At 41.5% G+C, this 11,211-nt stretch overlaps 1 pseudogene; it reads left to right on the top strand.

Moving 5' to 3' along the window:
* Positions 1 to 1,850: 1,850 nt before the first annotated feature.
* On the top strand, positions 1,851 to 6,352 carry LOC149815196 (pentatricopeptide repeat-containing protein At2g22410, mitochondrial pseudogene; annotated as a pseudogene).
* The last annotated feature ends 4,859 nt before the right edge of the window (positions 6,353 to 11,211 follow it).

The following is an 11,211-nucleotide window of genomic DNA, read 5'->3' as shown; positions in this document are numbered from 1 at the left end:
CCAATTCAGGTCCAATTGGGTTAAGTTTGGTTAGTCTTTGGTTGGGGTCTAGTTTCACTAATCTAGTTAGTGTAAATTGGTTCATAATACCCTCTAAAAAATGATGATATTTTCATCGTTTCAACTTTATTTTTGATGAAATAAAAACCGTTCTCGAAATTTCGATTCGAATGCAACCACATGCTTGAAAATCATAAAACATGCCTTAAAATTTCTATTGTTTAGATATTATAAAAATCAGAAAAAATACCGAAAATGCCGGATATTACAGGGTAAAGGTATTTTTTCTATCAAAAATTTGTTTTGATTAGGGCAACCATTTACTCACAATACATCTCATTAGGGGTGTCAAACTGGTCGGGTTTGACTGAATCTTTGGTGGGTGAGAACCTCCCTGACACACCCCGGGCTGTTGTGGTTCACCGAATAGAGCTGGGTCACGAGCGCACCCCACTTGCAACTGTGACCATAGAGGAGATGAGGACAAGGTGGAGTCGTTGGTGCGACAGCTACCACCACCATCAAGAACCTATTTCGCCCTGTCAACCTCCGAGTATGCATCACGTTGGTGGCAGTGGATATGCCGGTGATGACGATGGGTGGGGAAGCGGCCGGGGCTAATGCTGGTGGTTATCCTCCCCATCCACCGGCCGGTGTGCATTAAGCAAGAGGATGGAGAAGATGGGGATGAGTGGGCAAAACGATGCCCCTCTCCAACCTGCAGAACCTTATTTGACGCTTCACTCGGTTGCTTCTCCAAGTGCAGCAAGAGACCATAAGTCGTCTTATTAGCGCCCGACGTGCGTCGTTCATCTCGTTCATTGTTTTGTTCATGGACACTATGTTATCGCTCCTGCGAATGAAAATCTTCATAAAAAAAATGCCAATGTTTGTCAGCAACACTATCGACGATCTTCGTGTTCAACCTCGATTTCTTTCATGTGATTTTTGGCTCTGATACCAATTATGTAAATCCAAGAATGGATTTACAGAAAATGCTATCCAACTACAAGTTTATCCATGAAAATCGAGAAATATAATAGAAATTCCAAGAAATTACAAAGAATTAACTGAAACTGAAAATATTTGAGATAAACTGAAAATAAGACAAATCTTGGATTCCAACTCATCTGTCTCGCTAATCCTAACTAGGTCTCTCAGTTACTTAATAGGCCTAAACTACAATTCTTTATAAGCATCAATTAAAAAACTTCTTAGTCGTAATAAACTACTAAGTTGGGATATGGATCAAGTAGTTTGAATCTAATATCCATTACAAGAGTCTAAAACTATAAATGGATCCAAATGGACCCTGTGGACCCAAAAATCTGTAGTCCGGATCCTGCGTAAAAAATATATGATGCAAGAGTCAATTTTTAGCAAATTCACCATATCTAGAACACATCTACATGATTGGATTTGCAAAAAATGTGTTGGAAGTGCCCAGTTCATACGGTAGATATCATATTCTAGTTCTCATATGAGAGAGAGATAGAGAGAGACAAATGTGGGACCTTGAGGGGATATCGGATATCCTTTCGTAAGGTAGAGACTAGAGAGGGGAAAACATCAGCCTTTTTGCTCATGCCCACATCGTGGCCATCCGATTTGCATTTTAAAAAGCTCAAAAGCCAACAAAACCACGTGGCATTCATCCAAAATGCAAACCGACATGAGAAAAAACGCTCATGTTAAGCATGACCTGATCTGCTTCCCTAGAGAGGGGGTGTGAGAAGCAATGAATAGATTGGAATTGAAAGGGTGCAGGCTCTCTTTTCGCTTCTAAGAGCCCATGTGGTGCTACTGCTACTATTACTACTAGGAAAAAAAAAGGATCGGTGCTTCCACCGATGACGTCCACCCTAGCCGTTAATCCTGTTCTCCCGCCGGCGCAACACAATTTAAACCTCCACGGCTACTCCACACCCACCACCACCACCACCAGAACCACCAACTACCTCCCTCTTCTTCTCAAGTCATGCTCCAACCTCAAAGACTTGATGCCTCTGCACGCCCAATCCATCAAAACCGGGCTCGTAGTAGAAGACACTCTGCTGGCCTCCGAGGCTCTGCGCTTATGCGCCTCCGCCGACGACCTCGACTACGTTTTCTCCATTTCTGGCCAAATCATCGATCCGGGCATGGAGATATGGATCACCATCATCAAGAATTGCGCGAAAGAGCGTCACCCATTTGATGTAATCTTGGTTTATGATAGAATGGTAAACCAAGGAATTGCCCCTAGCATCCACGCGTTCCGCCTCATTCTTCGCCAGTGTTCCTTCTTTCCATCAGTGCTGCAAGGAGCAGAAGTTCACAGTCGAATCGTGAAAATGGGGTTCGAATCAGATAGGTTTTTAAGGAACAATCTGATGAATATGTATGCGAGGTTTGGCTATGTCATCGAAGCTCGCCAAATGTTTGACAGAAGTACCGAGAGAGATGTTGTTTCATGGAATATTATGTTGTCCTGCTATATTCGGTTGGGTTGCACAGAGGAAGGAATCAAGCTCTTTCGGTTGATGGAGATTGAGGGTGTTAAACCTGATGAGGTGACCATGGTCACTGTGCTTTCTGCTTGCGTGAGATTGAATGATTTGAAGATGGGAGAAAGCGTGCACCAGTCTATTGAGGAGAGTGGTTTGAAAATTTGTGGGAGTCTTCTTAACAGTTTGTTGGATATGTATGCAAAGTGTGGGAAAATCAGTACTGCCCGCCAACTCTTTGAAAACAATAAGGCAAAGGCTGATGTGGTTGCATGGACCACACTGGTTAGTGGATATGCAAAATGTGGGCAGATAGAGACTTCAAGGAGGCTGTTTGAAGAGATGCCAAAGAAGAATGTGATCTCTTGGACTACAATCATTGCTTGTTATGTTCAGGGTAGTCGATTTGATGAAGCTTTGGATATGTACTGCAAAATGCAAATTGCAAATGTTGAACCTGACAAAGTTACTTTAGTGACAGTGCTTTCGGCATGTGCCCATGTTGGCAATGTAGAGCTAGGCAGATCAATCCATGGATCCATCGTTAAAAAAGGCCTTGAACTGGATGGGTTCCTTGGGAATACTTTGATAGACGTGTATGCTAAATGTGGGTTCTTGTCTAGTGCACATGATGTTTTCTGCAGCTTAACATGCCGAAATGTTGTTTCTTGGAATACCTTGATCAGTGGATATGCAGAATGGGGAAGCATAGCAAAGGCAAGAATGCTGTTTGATGAGATGCCTGAGAAGGATGTGATCTCTTGCAACACCATGATCACCTGCTATGCTAAATTGAACATGATAAAGGAAGCCATGTCATTGTTCCATGAGATGCAGGTCAGAGGGATGGCACCGGATAAGATCACCATGGTCGGCTTGTTATCATCTTGTGCTCAAATTGGAGCACTGAGTTATGGGAAATGGATTCATCTCTATATTGAAAAGAGTAACATGAACCTGGATAATGTCTTGGGTACTGCTCTAATTGACATGTATTCCAAGTGTGGAAGCTTAGAGAGAGCTGCAGTGGTCTTTGCAAAGATATCAGAAAAGAACGTCCATGCATGGACTGCTATTATTGCAGCATATTCAATACATGGAAATGCCAAACGCTCAATCAATCTCTTTTCTGACATGGAAGCATCAGGCACAAAACCTGATCATGTAACATTCATTTCTCTTTTATCTGCATGTAGTCATGGCGGACTAGTCATTGAGGGTTTCCATTATTTCAGTAGAATGAAAATGGTGTACAAGATTGAGCCCAGAATCCAACACTATGGTTGTATTGTTGATCTTCTTGGTAGATCAGGGCGGTTAGCTGAGGCAGAAGAATTCATCGAGGCTATGCCTATTAAAGCAGACATTTCCATGTTGGGATCATTGATGAGTGCTTGTAGGATTCATAGGAATGTCCAATTAGCTGAGCGTCTGGCTCCGCGACTTTTGAAACTGGACCCTCAAAGCCAATCTACCTATGTTCTTCTTTCAAACATGTATACAGAACAGGAAAGATGGGAAGATGTCAGCAGGGTGAGAATAATGATGAAAGAAGCAGGAGTCACTAAAGTTCCAGGATGTAGCATGATTGAAATTGATGGTGCTGTACATCGATTCACTGCAGGGGATCGACACAATCCACGCTCAGAAGAGATCTATTCTCTGTTGGTTGAAATGATGAGAAAGCTTAAATCAGCTGGATATGAACCAAAAAAGATTCAATCGTCTCCTGATACAGATGAAAATGGATCTATGGTCTCTCACCACAGTGAGAAGCTAGCTGTTGCATTCGGACTCATCAACAAGAGTGTGACTTCCATTCAGGTTGTGAATAACATCCGAATATGTGAGGATTGCCATTCTTTCATGAAACTAGTATCACTCATATATGACCGACAAATTATCATCAGAGACAACTATAGGTTTCACCATTTCAGCGATGGTTCTTGTTCATGCAGAGATTATTGGTGAAAACTGAAGAAGCTTCCCTGTTGTAGTTCTTTTCAGTTGATCAATGAGAAGCAGTTGTTTACTAACACTTGGGAATGAATGGTATTTGTTCATTACATGCATGACAACTTCGGATGTTTGGCATACTGGAAGCTTCTGGTTCTCTGTATAAAGTGTATCATTCCATATTAGCGCACTGTAAGTAATAGAGCCTATAGGATATTCTCCCCAATTTATGTGAATTGCCTTGTAGAATAAATTGAACGTATGACCTATCATTTGGATGCCAAAATTTCATTCTCTTTACCATGATCACTCTTATAAACGTGTTCTTATGATTTGCAGCATTTAGAAGTGCAAAATGATATGTTGACCTAGAACAAGGTTCGTGGAGTTCATCGAATACCCACATGTCAATCATGTGAAGTCATTCCTCTTCGAGCTCACAAAATATATACAGCAAACATCATCGTCGATTTCCTCGGGATAACAGGAATGCTGTTTGCTTTGTAAGCAACTGCATTCTAACCAGATCCATCATAAGCCTATTTTGAATTGTTTCAGACAAGACTCTTTGAACCTAAAGATACCATCAGTATAGGTGGGGAAAATCCATCTAAATGCTTTGGTTTGTGAACTTGAGCTATCGCCACAGTTGTTCAGCCTATCCAGGGAATGGACAAAGACTACTAAAAGCCAACATTCTATGTAAAACTGAACTTTAGTATCATGGAGTGTTTTGTTTGTTTTCTTTTAAGAGTTTCTTGAAGATGATTTAATCCAAGGGCAATTTCCAAGGAACCCATTCAAGGCAAATTAATGTGACACACATTACACCATCTAGAGTTTCATTACCTAACAGAGAACGCAAGAAGGTACTGTTAAGTTGTACATGTCCATATATATGTACATGTAGGGGTGGCAAAATCTGACACTACCTGCCAACCCTCTTCTTAGCCGGGTTCGGGTTTGGCTTAAAAGGGTTCGTGTCATAAACAGGTCGACCTGCCTAACCTGTTTATTAAACGGGTCGGGTTCATGTTAGGGGTATGCCAACCCGGCTGACCCGTTTAATAAACGGGTTAGGCCTCAAGAGGTTCCTCAGCCTGAATAACACGGTGAACCGCGGGAAGTACGAGGCGTGGAAGGAGGATGACGTGTCGCCTTGCCATTGGCAAGGAGTCACGTGCTCAGGGGAGCGTGTGACTGGGATCGACCTCTCCTACTCCACGTCTCGGGGCGAGCTCTACCTGCGCTTCTCCTCGCTCACCGTGCTCGACTCCCTCGACCTCTTCAGCAATGCCCTCAGCGGACGGATTCCGGTCGATCTTGGCTAGTGCGCCGCCCTCCGCTACCTGAACCTCTCCTACAACATCCTTGAGGGAGAGCTCCACGTCTCCAGGCTGGTGAACCTCAAGACGCTCGACGTCTCTGTGAACCGACTCAGAGGGGGGATCAAGTCGAGCTTTTCGCCCAACTGTGGCAGCCTCATCACCGTCGACCTCTCATCCAACCACTTCTCCGGCAATATACTCGGCTGCTTCGACGGGTGCGCCGAGCATCGGTCCCTCGACCTCAGCACGAACAGGTTCACCGGGCAGTTGTGGCAGGGGTTCGGTCGTCTCACGGAGTTCTCCCTGGCGGAGAACAACGTTTCTGGCAAGTTATCGCCGGAGGTATTCATCAGCGGGTGCGGGCTAACTATGTTGGATATATCGGAGAACTCGATCGCGGGTACGATCCCGCCGAAGATCGCGAGGTGCCGTGGCTTGGAACTTGTGGACCTGTGGGGCAACAAACTCTTCGGCAGGATCCCGACGGAGATCGAAACTATGGGGGATCTCAAAGTGCTCATCCTGGGCAACAACAACTTCCTCCCTGAGATCCCTTCGACCTGTCAAACTGCTCCAACTTGACTTTCCTCGACCTCAGCAGGAACAGTTTCACCGGAGACATCCAGAAGATGATCGGCGACTACAGACTCCTTACTCGAAGGAGTTGCGGGAGGATCTGGGACAGCCTTGTTAAAGGCCAAGCCTTCTTCCCGATCTGGGTGAGGAACGACACCAACGTCGTCAGAAAGATGATCTGACTCTCCAACCCGCCCGCTAACCCGTTTACCCGACCTGACCCGTTTATTAAACGGGTTAACCGTGTCGTGTCGGGTTACCCGTTTAATAAATGGGTCGGGTTCGTGTTTGCCACAGCTGACCTATTTAATAAACGGGTCGGGTTCGTGTTGAGGTATGCTGACCCACCGACCCGACCCGCCAACCGGATTGCCACCCCTATGTACATGTACAACTTAACAGGTACATCTTGATGTGTAGAAAGATTAACACAAGTTATCAATCAACAGAACTCCAAGCTCTGGCAACTGGCACCTTGCTACTCAACTCCATGGTTTAGCTCAACGATGAGTTACTACTGCGACATTTAATTGGAGCTGATTAACAGATTGATACACACACGAGCAAGCATTTGGCCTGCTAAAGCATCTTGTTCTTGAATCTAAGATTACATGTATGTTACATTATACATATATACAGTCAGAGAGAGAGAGAGAGAGAGAGAGATGTTAATAATGCAAGTGCATCATCCAATTCTGAATGCCTGGAAGAAAAAAGTGGAGGGTAACAAAAATCGTCAGTTCTCATCCAGTATTCTTGAGCATTATTAGTCATTTCTTTTTATAAAAATGATTTACCAAACATTAGGGCAAAAAAGGAGGAGATGCTTAGACGTGTAGCAAAGTAGCATTTTTTTTCAATAATAACTAGACTTCAGGGCTTATACATACTCTCCAACTTAAAACATAGAAGGGGAACCTGCCAAAACTAAAAAAGATAAGCAAAGGAACCCTAGAGCCTGCTACCACCCTTTCTCTAGAATCATCCTCAAGGCATAAAGGATGCATATCCGTTTTAAACATGCTCAGTAAACAACAAAAATATACATAATGATCATCCGTGGCTGCCAGGGATATACGTATACAGCTCTTTATGAACAGACGATCAAATTGTTTACCTCTAAGTTCAGCATATTAGGATTGTGGTTGCTCTACCAGTAATCTTCAGTCCTACTTTGCCGCTGCCAAGCCAGGGAAAAAAAGTTCATCACAAGAGGCAGATTTAGATGGAGGAGATGAACTGATTGTGGTTTCCTCCATTTCCTCATCAATCATAATCTCTTGTGAGCGGCAATCAGAGCTGCAAAATGCTTTCTCCCCTCTGTGACCAGGCAGAAACAAGAAACTCGGATAATCATGTACCCTTTTTTTAGATCCAAATAAATCATGAACAGGAATGAGGAAACTGTAACAATGTAACTAGATGCTGGAAATATAAAATGCAACTGATAGGAAGGCACTATACATTAATGCAACCAATTTTGAGTAAAAATTTAATAAAAGGCAGGAAGTAATCATTTTGATGTAACCAAAAAATCTGTGCAATTCAACTTAACAGGTGGAATCCGGGGCAGGGCAATAAGATAAATGGACCGGTGAGAGACACTATCCTTAACTGAGGGGGTTTCTGGTTCAGATTCCATTGGGTGCCAACCCCTGGCTTGACTATCAATTAAAATAAAGAACAGAGGGAATCTAGAGTCCTACGCATATGCAATCTCTGTATAAAACAAGCTTGAACAAAATCAAAATTTTACAAGAGACATACATAAAATTTACAATCCTATCACTGTTCATTCATGTCTGAACAAAATCTAGACTATCAATGTACGATACATAAAACCTAGTAATATTATATTGTTATACAACAGAAAGAAAATCATGAACTGGTTACTTGGTTCCTATATAACCTAGTAATATTATATTGTTATACAACAGAAAGAAAACTATGAATTGGTTACTTAATTCCTATATAACTTCATAAATCTAGTTATCCATCTAAATGCTAGAAGGATATACCGAAACAAAAATCTAGAACAGAATTTGTTGATAACTCGAAGAAGTATATGGATAGCTGCATGCAAAATGAAATGCCAGCAAAAGCCATGGAAATTGGACACATTTTTCCTGAGCAATACTTGTAACCAATACAATGGGTACACAAAATTGAACTTGAAATAAACTATCAACCACAACCATTTCATATAATTAAACAACCAATATCAAGATATTAAATAGATAAAGAAGCCTTCATTCAAAAAGTATTAATATAACAAATAAAGGCAGCCAATGGAAACTGCAGAACCATACAGTGTTTGATGTAACTAAACTCGCACAAACAATCAAAACCTAAGATAGAAAGTGAATGCAAAAAGAATACCAATAAGATTATCAGCAAAAGGTTGTCATTCTTTCAATACATGTTTTCCCAAAAAAGAGAAGCATGAAATAAATTTAAATGGATCTAAAGAGAAACCTGTACATGTAGATGTCTTCCCCTTGCACCAATTTCTTTTTGCATGTGTAACAGACGCTGAAGAAATCATCCATCGGGAAAGAGTGGCAACCCGGTGATGTTGCCCCCATCCCCAACTCTTCTGGCTTATTACTAACAGGAACCTCAAACATATGATTCTCCTCTAAGATGCAATCTCCATAGATATGTTTTGTCCTAGGATTTGGGCCATAAGTTATTACACAAGTATAATCTTCAGAAAGCTCAATCTCGCTTGCAGATAGACCACCATTAAGACTATGGCTTGAACTAGTAGAAAGCTCGTGCGCCCCCACATTTAAATGAGGAAATCCTGACATAGAAGTCGTTGTATTCACATCCAAATCAGAACAGAGTGAGCTGGTTTGTGTAGACTTCGATAAGAACTCGTCACTATTCATGACGGATTCAGATGAACATGATTGGCATTTGTTGGATTTTTCGGCCTCCAATGGAGAGGCATTTGATTCTAATGCAAACTGGGAACATACCAAGTGTGACAGACCAGACTTTATCCTACTTTGTGCAGAGAAGACGTAGTTTGGTAAGGACTTGGGACTTGTTACATAAGGACCCATCTTCTCCAAATAATGGTTTTGGTTTCCTTTACATTGAGGGACGTTGATCCTCAACCGTGACCCAAAAAGTATGTTCTTGCTCTCTGATTTCCCTACAAAAATTTCGGGCTGATGGATCTTCACATCAGTGAGTGAGCCAACAATACCAAGGCCAATGCCTTCAGAACACCAGCACTTCCTTTGATTTTGAAGACTATCAAGGTCTGACCTTCGTGACCACAATGAGTTTCCAAAACCAGTTAAGACCCTAGAATCTAGAGGGGAGGTAGGACTTATAGCAGAATCACAGTCTGATAAAGCCTTTGCACTGAACCCCATAAATAAGCCAGGGATGCTGAAAAAGGAAGTGCTCTTGTGCTTCTGTGCTAAATTTGAACAAGAATCAGACATGAGTTCGCCCTTACTCTGGTCTTTCATAGCCTTCCTCAGCATTATCTCAAACCCGAAAAAATCAGATTTTTCAAACCTGCATGGATCAACAGCAAGAATCAAAACTTGGTAATCGAAAACCCACAGTGACGAATCAACAGCAAATGAATGAACAGTGATAGGATCAGCAGAAATGATATGGTCAAAACCAAGAAGATGGCCCTAGATTGCAGATAGCCAGTTCTCAATTGAAAAAGCAAACCAGAACATAAAGATGAATGCATAGTCGCGAGTTTATGGAAAAAGGACCCACAGTAAAAAAAGAAAAGAAAAAGGAGTTGTTTTTTCTCTCTCTACAAACTAGAAACAAAAGTTTTTCATGCACACATCAACCAAAAAGAAAAACTCTAAAAGGATCATGTGCAAGCTAAACTGCAATTAGCACAAACCCACACACGTAATCACATTAAACAGAGACAGATAAAGGGAAAAAGGACCCCAAATTGAAGAAAGTAATAAAACCCATATAGTAAAAAGGAAAAGGGAAGATCCTTTCTTTTTCAGCACAAACACCAAAAGAAACCCAGATTTTCTTATTCTACAAATCTCAGACAAAAAATATATGAATCTAATTGATCAAACCAAACAAAGACCAATAAAATGGTCTTAAATCTTTATAAAGAAAGGTTTTGTCCCATTTTAGGAAGGCAACAACAAAAGTGCGATAAAACCATCTTGAAATTACCACAAGCAATGAAAGAAGAAAACCATCTCATATTGAAGAGGGAACTCCATATACTAAGATCAAAGGAAGACGAACGAAATCAAAAGATTAGCACAAACAATGAACAAAAGTACAAAACCCACCTCATTGACAAAAAGAACGACTCAGAAAAATCACACCCAAATCACCAAATAAACTAAAACAAACTAAAAGATCATGCAAATGCAATGCTAAACACCAACACCCACAAAACAAAATCATGATTAGAGGTGATTGGAGGATCACCCACTGAAGAAAAAAAACCACCCAGGAAAGAAAAAGCTGAAAGGACTGCAACACAGAAAGGAAACAAATAAACCATGTCAAGGACCACAAGAAACTCATGAAACAAACATGAGATCATTACAAGCAGGCCAAGATGATCCAAACTTCAGAACACCAAGAAGGAACAATCTGATGATCAATGCCATATGGTAAGAGATTTCTGTGCTCTGTGACAATGTGGATGTGTGGGATAAGAGCCCAACCTGGTTTTTTCAGGTCGGTGAGAAAGAGACGAGAGTTCCAAACGTTGGTAAAAATAGGATGATACATATAAGAAAGGATTGAATGTTACGGAGTACTTCTCCTGTTTTCCTTTTTCTTTTTTAAATTTTCTTTTGCTCCTGTGTTCTGCATCAAAATCAGCGAGAGCATACTGA

The sequence above is a fragment of the Nuphar pumila genome, chromosome 15 (genome assembly GCF_984573655.1).
Source record: "Nuphar pumila chromosome 15, dmNupPumi1.hap1.1, whole genome shotgun sequence".
In the NCBI taxonomy this organism is placed as follows: Eukaryota; Viridiplantae; Streptophyta; class Magnoliopsida; order Nymphaeales; family Nymphaeaceae; genus Nuphar; species Nuphar pumila.
Note: the sequence above shows the minus strand (reverse complement) of the source record. Positions and strands in the feature narration are given on the sequence as shown.